Genomic DNA, 6,000 nt, shown 5'->3' with positions numbered 1-6,000 from the left:
AAATATTCATCAAACCCGAACAATTAGCAAAGTGCTATTTTCATAATACAAATGGTTGGAAATCCAAAAAGTGGATGATCATATCCAAGATCCCCAGGTATCCAACCGCAATATGGACTAATAGGAAGGCCACAAGAACTCAGGCCCTCCAAGCACAATACTGCTTTATTACTCTATTAGTAAGATAGGTAAATCCAACTCCTCTAAACGGATAGGGAGAAGGGACTTATTTCCCCCTCTATGTGCACTATACTGGCTATCAATCGAGTTCAAAGCATAGATTGCAAATTAACTTAAATATAACATAATACTTTATGCAGTTCCTAGTCATAGGGAACTAAATGTGCCATATATCAATTGAACAGTTTAACCAGATCAATGGGTACCATTACTGACTAAAGCTATACAGTGGTTCTAAGGCCTAAAGGTAAAAAGGCGCTTTTCCAAAAGGAACTAACGCTGATGGGTCCAAAAATTAATAACGTCCCCATCGATATTAAACCCCTTAGGTCTTCTGGTCTCTAATTTAAAGATCCAGAATGCCTCTTTGTATAGTAATTTAGCAGATCGATCTCCTCCACGGATACAGGGTTTGATATGGTCAATGATTTGCCATTTGAGAGTAGCAACTGCCTTATTGTGGACATGTATAAAGTGTCTGACCAAGTCAGAACACTCTATTCCATTCTCAATGTTTTTCAAGTGTTCCCTAATTCTGCTTCTACACTCACGAGTAGTGCACCCTATATACTGTTTCATACACATTGTTAATCAAAGAGAGACACTTTCCATAAGTGACATTTTTCTACAGATGGAGAAAACCCTTATCAAGGAATATAAGTTGTGGTGGGACAAGCGGGCCCTGGAGAAATACCTATTAATGGATCTTATTCCCAGGGGCCTACGCCTTAATAAGTTTCCCACCTTCCAGGTTGATGATCCATCTTTTGTATTGAAATGGAACACTATCCTAACGGAATGCTCTAGGAGACTTATGGAATTAATTATTATCTTTAAGGAAAAAGCTCTGATGAAAACTAGAGATGAAATAACTGAGTTACAACTAAGAATGAATGAATATACCATGCATACTAAATTTACTGAAATGGACACCTTATTGAAGGACTCTGTTAATAAGTTTCGTACTGAATTAGATAATTTTAAGTTGAAGAAATTTTTGAGAGATAGTGATGACCATCTACACAACAGAGTTTACACTTGGCACACACGTAATAATACATCACAAAGTAGATCTAGGTCAAGGTCCAGGTCACGTGGCAGGAATGTGACATATTTACAAGATAAGCATGTGTCTTTTTCTAACTCTGCTTTGCCCTCTACTACAGATGCCCAGTTATCTTTACCCCCAGCTCCTAGCTCTCAGTCCTCTGAGATGCAAGTGGAGCAAACTGTAAAATCTAAACCAAATAGTATACTTCGAATAGACCCTATTGTCACTAGAAACACGAGTATAAATAAGAAAAATACTATTGATCAAGTTGTGTCCACTCAAACTGAACAAAGGAGGCAGGATTTTTTGACAGTAAAGGGCAATGATTCAAGGCCAATTAATTACGAGGCGGCATGTAGTACTACAGATAGAGAATCGCAGGTTTTTCAGAGGGATTACAGTTCAGAAGAAGGGGGAGGGCACGGAGGAAGAGGGCAAAGAGGCAGAGGTGCAGGAAGGTTCAGAAGAAGAGGGGTTCGCAACAAATATGCCATCTAAATGTCATAAATATTTCTAGCACTACGTTAAGCAATGCAGAAAAAGAAGTGCTTGGTCTGGGATTGGGCTTTGTACCAACCTCCAAATTCAAACTTTTCCAGACTATAGTAGATGTGAATAAATTAATTCGCAATCTAACCTTAAAAAAGTTCTTTTGGAATAAAGATTTGCAAGCAAATAATATAACTGATGCTCTTGATTTGGGGTAAGATGACCAGCCAAAGTCCTATGATCTTGTAGACTTTAGTGAGGCAAGTGATTTTCTTAACATTCACGATTTAGCCTTAGACACCCCAACTGACCCAACACTTCTAAAAGCCACACATAAGGGTATAGACCTAGGTCTATATTTTACCCTACATGGGAAAGGGGACCTTTCCTGGAAGCCTTTCACCGTAGAGTGGAAGAAGACCTCATGAGACTTTCAGCAGAAAGCTATCACCCACGCCCCAATCTTAGTGAAGAATTGTCACAGGCCCTAGAACACCTCAAGAAGAGGGAAGATATTGTTATCAAGCAGGCAGACAAAGGGGGCAGTGTGGTAGTGCAGGATAGGTCACACTATATACAGGAAGCGATGAGGCAGCTTGGGGACTCTGAGGTTTATCAAGTTCTGCCGTGTAACCCTACTGTTGAATTTGGAAAAAGACTAGAGTCAATCATAGATGATGGTTGTTACGGTACCAACTGTGTACCAAGGGTTAACCCCAGATGAACAATGTCCTGCATGGACAATCAGCAATTCACAACCCAGCCAGTTTCAGGTTTAAAACAGAATGACAACTTTATTTGAAGGCAGCACACAGATTTATACAGGTTTTTGACCCCCCCTCAGATGGGGGTTGAAAGAATGTTGTACATTAGATAAAAGGGAGAAGCGCCCTTGACATGATACAATAGAATTATATTACTTAAATACTTTACTTAGGCAGATAACAACTTAAACACATTTGGCTTGTCTTATCACCTAGCGTCTGTTCTCTGAGGGTGATTAAACAATGGCCTGTTTATTACTTAAATGTAATTATAGCACACAATAGCTGAGGCCAGAAAACCTGTCTTTAGAAATTAGATTCTTAAAGCTAAACACAGTTAACTCTTTCAGTCCTGACAGAAGGGTCTGTCACATAGCTCCCCCCTTGTGGAACACTCCGGCAGACCTGGCTTGACCCTTTTGCGGGTCAACCTGGGGATGACCGGACTAGGAGGTGGTAGGCATGTCAGTTTGCTGGGACAATCCATCTGTATTCCCGTTATGAGAGAGAATCCCTGTCTGTATAAATAAGGGTTCAACCTCTTCAGTGCCCCGACTAGGGCTAAACAGTCCTTCAAAATATCATCGGCTTCTTTACGTGGTTTTTGTACCTGCTTTTTATAGGTATCCACAATCCCTTCATACTGACATAGGGTGCCCTTGAGTTGCTGCACCTCCCTATGAGCCAGCGTCAGCTTCTCCTCCAGTGTCACTAAGTTTGTCCTTAATGTTTCATGTTCCACTCTCAAGCTGGTGTTTTCTGCAGTCTGTCGGTGCAGCTTGTCTAGCAGAGATTCCTGTTCTAAACGTGCTTTTTCCTCTGCACTCCTCTTCTCTCCCGCTAGCACTGTTACATGATTATTTAACGTGACCATTTTATCCTCTACGTGACTCTTCTCCTTCATCAGCGCATTGTAACGTGACTCCCACATATCAATAGCGGATAGAGATTTACTGAGCTCAGCGTCCTGTGGCTTAGCAGCAGGGGGGTCAGTCTCTGCTGCACGGATCTGAGCACGGGTAGTCACAGGGTTAACATCAGCGGGACCCATGGGAGCATAGGCAGAAACAAGGGGGACCAAGGTATTTCCAAGGAGAACATCAGCTGGTAAATCCTTCATGACCCCCACATTCACAGGTCTAGCGCCCCCTCCCCAATCCAAATGCACCCTGGCAACAGGCAGGCGGAACACAGTGCCCCCTGCTACCCTCACAGCCACAGTGTCTCCTGTGTGCTGTTTCTCAGACACCAAGTTCTTTCGAAGCAAGGTCATGGTAGCACCAGTATCCCGTAGACCACTGACCTCCTTCCCATTCACTTTAACCAGTTGCCGGTTATTCCGGTGGGCAGCTTGCACGGGGTCTGCCTCATGTAGGATGCCCCAGCATTCTTGCGCCTCTACGTAGCGGGCCGCAGGCTGAGGATTACGTGGGATTCCGCTAGCGGGTCTTCTCCAGGACTGTGCTTGGTTCGCTGCGTTTAGGGGACACTCTGGTCTTTTGTGCCCTAGTTGCTTACATCCAAAGCACCGAATAGGTTGTGAGTAGCCCCGCGAATTGAACCGGGCTCTCTGAGGGTAGTTCGTGGCCCGAGACCGTGTGGTATAGCGGTGTGCTGGGGGTTGGTAACTGGCAGGTGCTGGGGTGACTGGGGGTCTGTACTCCACTCTGGCAGGGGGCTTAGTGGTAGCAGTGTCCAGTTTGCGGGCATCCGTATACTCATCTGCCAAGCGAGCCGCTTCATGCAGGGTGGAGGGTTTACGGTCCCGAACCCACTCTCGAACTCCTGCGGGTAACTTGTCGAAGCAATGTTCCAACAGGAATAGCTGCAGCACCTCTTCCCCAGATACGGCTTGGCACCCCGCTATCCAGTGAGCTGCTGTGCGGTGCACCTTACATGCCCACTCAAGGTAGGAATCACCAGCCAATTTAACAGTGTCTCTGAACCGCCTCCGGTATGCCTCCGGTGTAACCGCATACCTGGAGAGCAGAGCCTCTTTTACAGTATTATAATCCCCGACTTCCTCATCTGGAATGGCCCGAAAAGCCTCACTGGCCCGGCCGGATAATTTTCCGGATAATATCGTGACCCAGTCCTCTGCGGGTACCTTGTGTAGTGCACATTGCCTCTCAAAATCTGCAAGGTACCCATCAATCTCTCCTTCTGTTTCCAGGAAGTTTTTAAAAGCTGCAAAATTTACTTTTCCCTTTTCCACTGGGGTTGCTGTGACTTGGGCTGCTGCAGCGCCGCTTTGGCGAAGTAGGTTGGCCTCCACAGCTGCTATGACCCGGTCGATAATTTCGGCAGATGGGTTGGGGCCATAATATGCCAGTCTTATTTTAACCGCCCGATCAAAGCTTGCTTCTTCAGGGGTTCTGTCTGATATGCTGGGCCCATTGGTTCCTTCTGTCCCTGGTACTCTTTCCATCTTAGTCAGTATTGTAATAATCCCCCTCTTCCTGAGGTTACTGGCTTGTGTAGTTGCTCTTCTGGGCGATAAGGTTCATTCCGTCGCTTGCCACCAATGTTACGGTACCAACTGTGTACCAAGGGTTAACCCCAGATGAACAATGTCCTGCATGGACAATCAGCAATTCACAACCCAGCCAGTTTCAGGTTTAAAACAGAATGACAACTTTATTTGAAGGCAGCACACAGATTTATACAGGTTTTTGACCCCCCCTCAGATGGGGGTTGAAAGAATGTTGTACATTAGATAAAAGGGAGAAGCGCCCTTGACATGATACAATAGAATTATATTACTTAAATACTTTACTTAGGCAGATAACAACTTAAACACATTTGGCTTGTCTTATCACCTAGCGTCTGTTCTCTGAGGGTGATTAAACAATGGCCTGTTTATTACTTAAATGTAATTATAGCACACAATAGCTGAGGCCAGAAAACCTGTCTTTAGAAATTAGATTCTTAAAGCTAAACACAGTTAACTCTTTCAGTCCTGACAGAAGGGTCTGTCACAATGGTCTCGAGCTGGGAGTCTATGATCAGGATACTGCCGATTTTTTATTTGTGCCACATCCAGTGATACCGATCTTCCATCACCTCCCCAAGGTACACAAGTCCCTTGAGGGGGTGAAGGGGAGGCCTATAGTGGCAGGCATTGGCTCCATGTTCGAAAACATGTCTATTTGTGTAGAATCTCTGCTTCAGCCCATTGTGCTTAATCTTCCATCATACTTGAGGGATACTAAACACCTTCTTAAATGTATTGAATTTGTTGAGTGGTCGGAGAGAACTGAATGGATAACTGTTGATGTTGTCAGTTTATATTCTGCCATTCCCCATAGATTGGGTCTGGAGGCAGTATCCTATATGCTGGATAAGTTTAGTGAATATGATGAAGTCCTAAAGGGCTTTTTGATATCGACCCTAGACTTCTTATTGTCTCATAATTTCTTCCAATTTGAAGGGACATTTTACCTCCAGAGACGTGGCACAGCTATGGGGGCAAAGTTTGCCCCAGCCTACGCCAACCTGTTTATGGGTTGGTGGGAG

This window comes from Bombina bombina, chromosome 11 (assembly GCF_027579735.1).
Source record: "Bombina bombina isolate aBomBom1 chromosome 11, aBomBom1.pri, whole genome shotgun sequence".
Classification (NCBI taxonomy): domain Eukaryota; kingdom Metazoa; phylum Chordata; class Amphibia; order Anura; family Bombinatoridae; genus Bombina; species Bombina bombina.
This window is presented reverse-complemented; position numbering follows the sequence as displayed.